This window comes from Vicugna pacos, chromosome 11 (assembly GCF_048564905.1).
Source record: "Vicugna pacos chromosome 11, VicPac4, whole genome shotgun sequence".
In the NCBI taxonomy this organism is placed as follows: Eukaryota; Metazoa; Chordata; class Mammalia; order Artiodactyla; family Camelidae; genus Vicugna; species Vicugna pacos.
Window position 1 is genome coordinate 96,132,264 of NC_132997.1, and position 13,273 is coordinate 96,145,536.

Genomic DNA, 13,273 nt, shown 5'->3' on the forward strand with positions numbered 1-13,273 from the left:
CTTAGCATGATGTATAGATCTGTCCCCTCGTTACCTCTCAAGCCTCAAATTTTACTGTTCTTCACCTCACACACCATTTCTAGTTACATAAGCAACCATCATCTCTATCCACATAAATGTTCCAAGCTTTCTGCCACCCTGTGCCTTCCCATGGTCTGCCCCCTGTACACTGGAGAACCAAGAAGCTGATGGTGTCATTTAGTCCAAAGGCCTGAGAATCAGGAGTGTTAGTGTCCGAGGGCAGGAGAAAATGGATGTCCCAGTTCAAGCAAAGAGGGCTAGTTTGCCCTTCTTCCGCCCTTTTCTCCTATTCAGGCTCTCAGTGGACTGATGCGCACTGGCATCGGTGAAGGTGGTCTGTCTTAGTCTGATTGAAATGCCAACCTCTTCTGGAAAGAAACCCACAGACACTCCCAGAAACATTTTAGCAGCAATCTGCGCATCCTTAGCCCAGACAAGTTGACACACAAAATTAACCATCACACTGTCCATCAAACCAGATCGCTAAATTCAATGAAAAAACAATGGTCAACAATAGGAAGACATATCTTTGGGAATTTACTGAACTTTAGAAATAAAGAACACTCCGTGCAGAGAGGAAGACAGGACAAGTCTCTTTGAATGTGAAAAGTTAAGCTGGCCTCAGAGCTTAGGTAAGTGATGATTTAATGCCAACAGATAGTGGCATATATGTTATAGATTTTGAGGAAAAAGATAAGTGACCCAAGTCTCTATGTGCAGCCAAGCTGTCATTTACATATTATGACAAAACACAGACATTCCTAAGAAGTATGCAAGGCCTAAAGAGATACATTGCCCTTATGTGTGAATTGGAAACGTCTACTTAATGAAGAGAGGATGTAAAACAGAAAGTTACGGTTCTAGAGAATTAGAGGTAAGCACTGAATCTACATAAATAAAGTTAAACAACCACAGCAGTGATGCTATTAAAAACAGAATGTAAATTTATATGAAAAATTTAAAAATTTTACAAAAATTGTTGCTACAAAGAGAATGTAACTGTTTTGTGCAAAAATAAAAACAATGATAATAGACTGAGATCTAAAAATATATACCAATGTTAAATATACCACAATGTACCCATTAAAATTAAGAAGAAAAGAAGTGAAGTAAGCAAAAGAAATGTGAGGATACTAATTTCATTGAAATGTTTTGTTTTCTAAATTGAGAAATGAAGAAAGATTTAAAAATATTGTTTAAAGTTGTAAAGGTAGCCATTTATTAGAAATTAAAACAGACTGTGTATCTTCCATATGCCTCCCAAGGCAATAAAGAATCAAAAACAAGCCAAAATATATAGTGAAAGAAAGAACACAAAGAAAAAAATTAAGGAAACAAAAGAAAACATTAAATAGAATTATACAGTTGAAATGAAACATAGTTATTATAAAAAATCAATGCAAATGGGATCAAATACTAAAGCCAGTTAAATGTTCTTAGTGACAAACTTTGAAAGTAAAAGAATGGCCAGAGATACACCAGGCAGCTGCAAATAAAATGAAAAGAAAGCAGGATTTGCAATATTAATATTAAGTTGAATTCAAGGAGAAAAGCATTATAATGCTGAGGCACAAAATTCAAAATGAAAATGTAAGTTTCATTCATCTTTATACACCAAACAACATGGCATCAAAATACGTAAAGTAAAAACTGCAGGAAATATAAAGATAAACCAATTAAAACAAAATAGTAAGGGGAGACTTTAACACACTTTTCTTACTCACTAGTGACTTCCAAAGTCTAATACAAGTAAACAGAAAGACATATACACACATATACAACCCCACTGGATCTGACTAATGTAACTAATAGAAATTTCTTTTTAAGTGTCCATATATTTTTCAAAAATTGAGTGAAAGATAAAACCTCAACATATTCTAAGAAAACATAAAAGGTACAGATTTTCTGACCTCTGCTGTTTGAAATTAAACAGCAAAGGAAAACAATAGAAATAAAAACTCTCTACTATTGGTAAATATAGAAACATCTCCTAAACTACTCTTAAGTCTTAAGAAGTAATCAAAACAATAAATGTAAAGTAACTAAAAATGATGACAAGAAAAACAATGCAAAAATAAATCCTAAAGCTGTACCCAGATGCAAACACCCATTTTAAATTCTTTCACTACTAATCATTAAGAAATGAAGCACGTGAGTTAGGCATCCAAATCAAATATTTAGGAAAATACAACAAAACAAACACAAACAGCAAACATAAGGAATAAACAATAAGGATTAATGCAGATGTAAATGAATTAGCAAATGAAACGGAAAGAGGTGATACATAAAATCAAGAACTTGCTCTTTAAGAGGAAAGAGAAAAACTTCAGAGTAAAACAAACAACTTGATAGACTAATCAAGAAAAAAGTGAGAAATCACAAAAACCCAAAATTAGAAATAAGAATAGAAAAATAACCGTAGATACAAAGGGGGTTAAAAGACGCAGAACAATATTTTGCTCAACTCTAGTTAATACATTTGAAAACCTGAATGAAAAGTCAGTCATTATATTTCTGTCCCCCAGGTTCCCAGCCTCCCTTGCTGAAGGGACATCTGCTGGGAGCCTTCGGGAAAGTGTCTGCATTCCAGCTAACAGACAAGCATGGATGCACTGACCCTTCTTCTGTTTTGAACACAGCTGCACTCCCAGAACTGCTGTAGCCTCCTTGCAACCTTGAGAGAAAGGCCGAGACTCAGACACTGGGCAAGGCTGGGGGATGGAATGAACTAACAGCCTCGACCTCCAGCTTTCTTGCTATTGGAGAAAAAAGAACTTTTTGTTTGAATCTCTATTACCAAAGTTTTCTATTATGTCCAACAAAATGAATTTCTAACTGGACCATATACTTTGTTACCAGGACAAAGCCAATGCCTTGCATTCATTTTAAAAGCAGGCACTATTGTGACTTTCACTTATCTTTATGCCAGAAGTTTTAGCCGATGCAATTAGACAAGCAAATCAAATAAGACATATAAACAATAAAAAGGAGAAGGCAAATTTTCATTATTTTAGATGTTATGACTGATAGAGTACCCAAGTGAATGAACTAAAAACTATTATTAAAAATATAACTTAATAAGGTGCTTGGCTATAAAATTAATATCCAAAGTAAATGGCTTTACCACATAAATACAATCACTACTTAGCAAATATAATAAAAGGAAAGATCCCATTTATAATAGCAACAAATTGATAACATGACTAGGAACACATTTGGAAAAACAGGATTTAAAACTATAAACATTAGACTTGATATACGCAGAAGTATGTGCCCAACAAATGGAAAACAGTCATTCTCCTCAAAACCATGTAACATTTCAAAACGTTCACATATCACATCCTAAAGAAATCTCAGTTCCCAAAGGTAGACACCATAAATGCCACTTTCTCCGACTATCCTTCAATTAAACTAGAAAACATAGGAAACTATAATAACTCTAAACTCTGGACACTAAAAATTATCTTCTAGATAACATAAGTTAAAAATAAAATAAAAATTAAATTATAGAATATTTCAAAACTGATAAAAACCAAGACACTACAAATCAAAGTTATTGAGATGTGGTCACAATTCTATTAAAAAGAAATTGTATTGCCTTAAATATATTTTTTTAGAAAACAATGAAGACTAAAAATAATAAATGACTAAGCATTCAACTCAAGTAATTTGAAAAAGAATAAAAGGAAAGACTTATTCATAACTTACGTCCAGAATAAAATGAGAAATTATTGAAATAGAAAGCAAAAAAGTAAACTTGATCAACATAATCAATAGCAGATTCTTCCAAATAGCTGATAAAATAAACCTCTGGAAATTCTAACCTTAAAAAAACCAAACATACATTAAAATATTAAAAAAGAAATATGAGACATAAAGTTATAGAAAAAATTTAATAAGAACAGTTGTATACTTTCTCTCTTACAAGATGATGTTTTAATAAATCTTACAAATTATGTTAAGAGAAACAGGACAGCTGCCAGACAGAGGAGTATACAGTGGCTGCCGTCACTGCCTGCACACAGCAGAACTTAGCTTTGCCTAGAAGCTCTCTCTTCACTCCAACTTCACCTCAATAAATGTACTTACACTGGCCAAAACTGAAGCAGTTTAACTTTTTACCTATATTTAGACCCCTTGGGGTTCCATAAAATGTCTTCAGGAGTAATCCTAGCATCACAAAACGCTGAAGGGAGTAGCGCTGTGTGTTCAGGGTGAGCTCCTAAGACTAAGGAGGCCGAAGCCCTTCAGGCCACTGCAGAGACTGGAAGAGATATCTCAGGAGCCAGAGAAGGACCCCCCTCCCCCCCGAGTTTCTTTCCTAGAAGAGTCCACTAAATTATTGGAAATATCTAGCTATGAAATAACATAGTTCACATAACTAAGGGCAGATCCTGAGTTAAAAGAAAACTAAAAGAGAAACAACACCCCAGCAAACAACAAACTCGCCAGGTGCCCAGGTCTGGTTTTCTGATAACCCTTCTCCATTGAAAGGAACCAAGGCTCCTTGGGGAAAGGGGTGATTCTAGGACCAGGGCAGGAAATATACAAGAGGAGCCCGGAGCATCCTGCAGAGCCACAAAGTGTGCTGGTGCTTAAAAACCAGAAAGACAGACAGAAGAGCCCCAGTAACAGGGATATGTCAAGGAGGCACGGGAGCCAGCCAAAAGAGCTCTCAAAGGCTGAAGACAGAGCAATTTAAGCGACACAATAAAATTGTACTGGATTATAACTCAAAGCATAAAATAAATATCCATGGGTCCATACTGTTATAAATAAGTGACTGAATAGGTTAAAAATGGGAGAGAATAGACAAATCTTGCAGAAGAATTCTAAATAATTTATGTAGATACTCTGCCCTTGAAAAGGTGGAGCCTAATCCTCCACTCCTTAAGTGTCAGCTAAGTATAGTGACTTCCTTCTAAAATGTAGAGAATGGAAAGGGGGCAAAAAAGAGTAGCTTCACGGTCGAGAAACCTCCCAAGTGCTACCTCAGCCAGGTGGTCAAGGGCAACACCCACAACCATAAACCACACGGAGAGTATGTACTCTCGATATGATGTGGTGAACACGAAACTTCATGATCTTCCCCCCGATAACCCATTAACCCCAGTCTTGTCATGAAGAAACATTGTGCAGATCTCATTGGAGGGGCGCCCTGCAGAATGCCTGAACGGCACTCCTCAAAACTGGAGAGGTCATCAGAAACAAGGAAAATCTGAGTAACTCAGCCAAGAGGAGCCCACGGAGACAGAATGACTAAATGTCACCTGGTCACCTGGATGAGATCCTGGAACAGAAAGAGGACATTAGGTAAAAACTAAAGGAATCTAAATAAACTATGGTCTTTAATAAAAAGGTGTCATATGGGTTCATTTGTTGTTACAAGTGGACCATCGTATGTTAACGACAGGGGAAACTGTGGTCCAGGCATATGGGAACTCTCAATCTTTCTGAAAACTGAAACCGTAGTAAAAAATGAAGTCTATTAAAAAAAAAAAGAAAGAAAAAAACAACCAGTGATTGATGGAGCTGGGATATGGACAGAGCAACCTGATTCTATTGCTTATACTATTAACAGAAAATAATTTTCCAGAAAAGCAAAAATTATCACAATTTTCCTAATAAAGGGAATTTAAAAAAACCTAACTGGAACAATAAGCCTTGATAAATGTAACAGGCTGTCAAAATCGCATACCTCCACCTTCTCCCCTCCCTCCAAAAAAAAAGAAAACAGGCCCAGATGGTTTCATAAGCAAGTTTTCCAAAGGAACCAATGACTCCTGTGATATTTAGCCTTTTCCAAAGATTAAAAAAAAAAAAAAAGCTGAAGGCTTCTCAACTCATTCAATAAAGCTAGTATATTCCTGACACCAAACAGGACAAAAACAGCACACGCATCCATTAGACCAATGCTGTTTGTGAACACATACGCAAAATGTGATATAATAATAAATTTTATGCTGGGGAGGAGCAGAGGGAGCCCAGAGTGAGTTTCTTGAGAGACCTGGGGGTTGCTGCCATTTACCAACTAGAGTGGAACTAGTTCAATATCTCACAGCTTTCCTGACACGTCTGGCTGATGGTCAGCCCTGGCACAAACCCCTTTATGTTGTATATCTGCGCACACCTGTGTTTTCAAGTCTGTAAATACATAGATCAGGGTCTGGAAGGACCCAGACCAAGCTGCTGACACAGATGAGAGGATTGGGACCAGAGCCATGCTCGGTAAGAAAGGGAATCTTGCTTTTTATTCAATGATCTTCTGTTATTTGGGGAATATAAAACTTGCCCTAACTTAGATTAAAATAGATTATAAAACTCAGCATTTCAAAAGTGCCATCCTGACTCAGGAATAGATTTCTGATATTTCTATTTCTGTCTAAATGTCAATAGATCAGAATGCAGTGTCCAGAATAGATTGGGGCATATGCAGAAATTTAATGTATGATAAAAGAGGCATCTCAGATCAATGAGGAAATGATGGATAACTCAGATGTCTAGCCATTTGGAAAACATAAAGTTAAGTCTCTATCACACTGTTTACACTGATATAGATTAGATGCTTCAAAGATTTAAATGTAAAAATCTAAAACTGTGAAAGTACCAAAAGAAGTCATGAGTGACTTGCATAATCTTGGCATGAGGAAAGCTTTCCTGATATGGCAAGGAAACCAGAAACCACACAAAACCAGACAGTTAGGCTCCCTAAAAAGTAAACACTTTAGCACAATAAAGAACACCATAAACAAAATCAAAAGATAAAAGAGAAGCTGGGGGATGTGTTTGCCACACACATAGGATAAAAATGTGTATCCTTTGTGGAGAATAAGAAAAAGTAAAAAGTCCCAAGGCAAACTGGAAAAGGGAAGTGATGGAAAGAGAAACAGGCAAAACCCTGACGGAGTGATATTTAGTGATTCTCCCTCACATAGAGAATGTGCCTGCTCTTTGGTATAGATATTCCACTTCTATGAACTCATTCTCCAGACACACAAAAATTGTAACATTGTTTGTAATAAGAAAAAAATGTAGAAAAATCTAATGTGCACTAACAGGGTATTGATAAGGAATTATGGTATATCAATACAATGAAATACTCTGCTACCATCAAAAATAAAGAGATAAATCTATGTGTACAGACATAAAAGTCTCCAAGATAATTATTTAAACAAAAAAAAAGTTGCGTAGCAAAGTGACCACATTTTTGTAAAATAATTAGAAGACATATATTTGCATAATTATAGAAAATGTTCTTGGAGGAATATAAATCAATCTGTTACAAGGGAGATTTCTGAGAAGTGGAAAAAAAGTAGAATGAAAATATTTCTATTTTATTTCTTACATTTACACATAGTTTGAATATTTTTTACAGTTGGCATTATACAATCAAGGAAAATGACAATTAAAATTCAGAAATAATTTAAAAATTAAGTTTCTTTTCTCACTTTCATATTCTGCTTTGTTAGCAAAATAAAACTTTCTAGAACAACAACAGAAAAAGGCAACCAGCCTCCCTGATTAGCCCACTGGATGAGTTCAGCGTCACAGGCAATTTCAAATTTTCAGCCAAGGTGCTAGCTAGTTCATTCGTAAAGAACATCAGAAATGGGATTAAGAGAAGAGCCCCAGCGAAAACCATCACCGTCTCTCCCAGAAACTTATTCCTGGAACTTCACTCTCCAAGCAGGCTGATGGCAGCACTAGCCAGGGACAATGGTGGAGAATGAACAGCTCTGAACAGGAAGTTGCCCTTCCGAAAGGAAGCTTGGCAGGAGATGTGAATGAGGGCAGCTCTGTGGGGTGAGGAAGGCCCACGAGCCGTGGAACAGTGCTGGCAACTGTGTGCCTGAAAAAACACTGGGCTTGAGGGTCTCCAAATTTGGGTTGAGTGGCCCCGCTGGTGCTTGAGTTAGAAAATCAGATCATCTCTTTGAGTCTCATTTTCTTCATCTGAAAAATGAGATGGTAGTGATATCATAGGGTTGTGACGAAAGGTTAAATTTAAATATGTGCATGGAACGCTTTGTAAATAGTAAGTGTGCATGAGTGAAAACGGTTACTCTCCCACGTGTGGAATGTGTTGGCCAGTAGGAGGCAGTAGTGGGACCCGAACGCTCAGCTCCTGCTCAGTGCACCGTGGAAAGGCTAGGTAGCATTGCTGGCTAAAATACAGGATGCCCAGTTAAATCTGACTTTCAGATAAAGAATTTTTTTTAGTGTAAGTGTGTCCAGTGCTAACTGAGCGTGAGCTAGCACTTGGTTTTAACTGCTTTCTATTGTTTTCTCCTCGTTTCAGGTAAATTAGATGCATTTCCCCAAGCGTTTTCAAAGCCCCGTGGGAATACAGATCCTGTCCTTGGATCCTCCAGGATGCCTGAACACTGTCATGCACACAACAGGTACTAAATAAATGATGGTGAGAGCAGGGTTTGGTCTGGGTGCCGTTAGTAGCTCTGACATCTTCAGTGCTTGAATGCACATGCTGGTGTCCTCGGGGTGCTCCTTCTCATCCAGCTGCCCCAGAAAGCTGTGAGTCAGCTAGTGCTCAGCGGCTCAGATACGGGCCCATTTCTGAGTTAAGGAAAGAAGGTCCCAGAAACTTAGTTTGATATAAATGGCTCTAAGCTCATTCGTGTTTGCTCCATCACTTCATAACGTGGGTATGACTCGAGTTACCTACACGTGGCTTAAAAATCTTAAATTCCTCCTGTACTGCGTTTTAGTGTTGCCCCATGGTCATGCTTCAGTAAGGGATAAATAGAAAATGTTACACTCTACTTGATTTATTAAAAAAGAAGAAAGATAATTTATACCTTTAAACACAGAAACTAACTTAAGTTTGGCTGGTTTTTAGGCTACGAGATTTTGAAAGGAAGGCAGCCTTTCCTAAACCCTGGTCCTTGTCATTCTTCTTTCTTGGCTCTTTCTTACTAGACTTTTCAATGAGGTTTCGGAGCTGCCGCTAACATCCCTGGGTTAAAAAAACATATTGAATCACTGTTTGGTTAGAAGAGGGGAGGAAAACCAAAGAATATGAGAGTTACTCTAATCCGTAGACAAGATGATGCTCTAGATGCACTATGCATATTACGTGGTGCATTTTTCTTTTCAGGGAAGATACAGAACTTTCTCTGAGGTTCTTTGATGAAATATCACTTGAATCCCCAAAACAGAAAATGTGACAAGGAAATACTTTGCATACTGAGTTGTAGCCGTGATCTTGGAGGAGCGTACACCATTTCCAGTTAAACAAAGAAATAGGCAGTAGAAAACACTTTTTGGAAACCACAGAATCTCTCTGAAAGAAGAGTGGAATTTGCGCGCTACCTTATTCATTAAAGTTAGAAATTGCCATCCCTTTAATGAGCAGCCGGAGGGTGGAGAAAGTGTCTTGAATAGCTATATTCCAGGGAGCTCTTGGCATCGTCACTGAAACGTAATGTGGGATTGCAATTGTGTGGGGTTTTTTCCCAGTGAATAGGAAGTGATCAAAGATAACATTGCCTGAGAAAGAATTAAAATAGTGTAACATTGCATCAAGTTATAGCCAATGCCAATCATTATATGGATGAATGAACAAGATCCTTTAAATAATAGCATAGACGTGCTGTGGCATTCAAAATATAATGACCAACTTCAGTGGGGTTTAAATAAAAATGCAAAAGCATGTGCCCACTCATCTGGCCAGCACAGTGAAGTATAAGCACGTCTCTTTAAATAGATCTGTAAGCCACATCCTTCATTTACATCAGCTATAAAACACTAGACTATACGAAGTAAATTAATTCAAAAAAAGCTGCCTTAGGAATTTTATCTTAGCAATGAGAAATGCTGTCTACCAGGAGACTGGAAAAATTAGGGGTACAATCAGAAAAAATAAAGTAAAAAGGACTTCTATAATTACAGTGTGATCACCTTTCCCTCTGTGAAAGGACAGGAAAGGAGGGCACAATACAGGAATTGAATTCATCATTGTGCAGATGAGAGTTCCTGGCATATAATGCTAGACAGAGCTATTTACTGGAAAAAGTGTTGGTTTATTTACATGCTAAACAGCACCACCTTCTAGCTTCGGCCCGCTGACAAATAACAGCACAGCAAGGAAGAGAAAGAAAAGGCACTCTCCCCTGTTCCAGAGAGAATGAGAGCAGGAGAGACAGGGGTTGTCACAAATCCAAACATCTTGACCCCATCATTCTAAAATGCAATGCCCAGCTCCTCCAAACATCTCCGAAGAGATCATCTTTTCTTTTTCAGTAACAAGAATCATAGCAAGGAAACTTGACTCTGCATCCAAAAGGAGGGATGGGGGCGGGGAGGGGGGGAATCAATACTCACCTAATCTAGTAAATCTCCATAGCACAACTCTTTCAAAAGATGCAAAAAATAAAATTTAATCTTTGTCAAAGGACTTGCAAACAAGGCCAAATGCACCCCTGTGCACTTGACTAAAACAGAGGTGAAAAATGCCTGATCTGATGAACAAAGACTGCTGGATGAATGGAGTGAATTGTCTTAATACAGTAAACAGGAGATCTGAATAAAGAGATCAAAGGAGGCCAGAGAGCGTAATGCACCCACAATTGCAATTGCTCCCCAGGGAGTGACAAGAATAAAATTGGAAGACTTTGCTGGGAGAGATACTGCCACTGATTCTAATCTAGTTGTCTATGCTAAGCAAGGCACAGCCTTTGAGCTTCCTCTAGAAGTTTCCACTTTTTTGATTCAGAAAATAATGCTTGAACTTGCAGTTGTTATGTATAAATTCTGACAGATATCAAGAGGGGAAATGAGGGCACTGAGAGGGAAAACAAAACATTCAGGATGTTGTTCTAGTCTTGCTACTCCTTGCGATGCAAGCTTTGGCAAATAATTGGATCTCTGGGCAATTTCTAAATTTTATGTGCTTACCTTATTCTAAATATTTGTATTTAACAATAAAACACATAACCAAAAAAAAAAAGTTCATTTTTTTCCCTTTAAAAACAATTAAGACTGGGTGGAGAAAAAATTCACATAAACCGTAGGGACAATATCCACGTTTTTCTTTTCTCATTTGACATTTAGTTTACTGCAGTGGGATAACTTCTGTAAGAAGTTATCTGGGTACCATTTACTTATATGACTTTAAAATTTGTGAACAAGGCTGTAGTTAATTGGATAGAAATGAAAAATGAATGTTCCCATGATTCTGTTTGAATTTCAGTTTAGGGCCCAAAGTTTGAAGATAAGCTGACAGCAAAGCCGCGCTTGGGAAGGTGGTGATGAAAATGGTGGGGAAAAAGGGGGGAAAGGGCATTACCTTCCTAGAAATTCGCGGTATAACCTTCAGAGATTAAAGCGTTCAGTGTGTCTGGTGAGGGGCTTCACAGGCGATGAGCATTTACCAAGAATGTACATCCTACCGCTGACCCAGACTGGACCTAGGCCAGGGAGCAGGGCCATTGCCTGAGGCCATTGTTCTCAGAGGATTCCGGGCAGTCAGGCCCCACCAGGATGTTTGCACGAGGGACCCCAGGACTTGAGGGGACCGACCTCGGGAGGGAGAGGAAGTGACTTCTCACGGCGGGCAGAGGCTGAGGCTGGGTGGCACCTGACCACCTGGGCAGCTGTCCGAGGTACCAGGCTGTAGGAGGCCACAGGGAGATCTGGAATACTTCTGGAATTCTATACAGATTTGGAGATTGTATTTTTTCACGACAATGCATCTCACTTCTGGCGTTGGAAGACTTCTCTGAGATGCTGATTTGGGTAAAACTAACTGCCTAAGGGGGTGGATGAGCTATAAACTTCTGACTTGCCCAGATAGGTGTGCCCTCAGCCTGCAATCCCCGTCATCTATGGTTGGCCCACCTCTGTACCCACCTTTTCACCTCTGCGGTGCTCTGTCTCACCTCGAAGTAAATGCAGAGCAAAACATTTATCGAATTGTGCTTGTGGTGGAGGAAGAGGACCTGGGGGTTAGCAGGAGTGTGTCATTTACCTTGTACCCCAGCCCAGAGCTTTGTCACTTTGCTGTGGTGGGCAAAGCCCAGATCACCTTGAAATCAGAGGTGTCCCTCTATGAGAGCTTGGTGTGGAGCCGGGCCCCGGAGCAGCAGCAGATCTCATCCGCAGCAGCTGGGGAGGACGGGAGGAACGTGGCAAATAAGACAAAGGAAATTTCCCGGCTCCGTGGGGGGTAGAATTAGAGAAATCTGTTTTGTGACCATCATCGTGACTCCTCTCCCCAGGCTGGGTGGCCTGGCACATGCGGAGAACCGTGGTGGTGAAGCTGTGTGGTGCCTCAGAACCTGGACACTTGACAGACAAGCGCTGGCAGAGAGACTGCTGGCTTTGGGAGTCGTTTTGTAAACAGGCTTCTGTTTGTTAAAGTGTTTGTGGAAGGTCTTAATATTCAGCTTCCTGTGTAGAATGGGTGACGTGGGTTCAGAACCCTGGATCAATCCAAGGCACCACACATTCCCAGAGTCCTATGGATGAGCTCACAAGACAGTCTGTAGGGGTAGAAAGACATCTGTCAAGAAATCAACCAAAAACTGGATTTGTTCCTGTTAATGAAATTTCAAAATCCATGCCAGACCCAAATACAAATCGTGGACTAGGACTATGTCCTAGAGTGGCATAAAAAGAGGAATCATTTTGGGTAAAAATATGGCACTTCCATCCTGGAAACAGAATTCCATCTTGGAAGCTTAAAATTCCAGGCTTTAAACATTAAAATTACGAGCTTATTACAGTATCTCTAGCATGGACTGATTATGCAAGTAAAGTGGTGAATTTATCATTTCATTTTTAAAAGAAAATATTTTACGTCATTTGTAGCCCTTGATTAAGGCCATTTTTTTTTGTTTGGTTTTGATTTTTGCGTTTTTAGAAGAAAGCATCTCTGATGAAAATAAAATGCACAGGGAGAACTACATAAGCTTTAGCCCCAAGAAATGTAGCCTGCGGGCTGCAACCGTAAACCAGTGTGCCGGACGAGGTTACTCCGAGTTTGTGAACGTCATTTTCTTAACATGTTCTCTAAAAGTGGTGCCCTTCAAACAGGAAGAGCGAGACAGAAAAAGTAGAGGGCACGTTTGAATTTCCAGGGCAAACACCATAGCGTAGTAGAGAAAGACTATTCTGTAGACTTTGTCTTTTCACAATACAAATTACAGAAGTTAAGGCTTGACAGAATCTTTTTTGCTTATGGGGGATATGCAGTGGTTAAAGGAGAAAAGTTAATTAAGTTAAAATAAAAAAG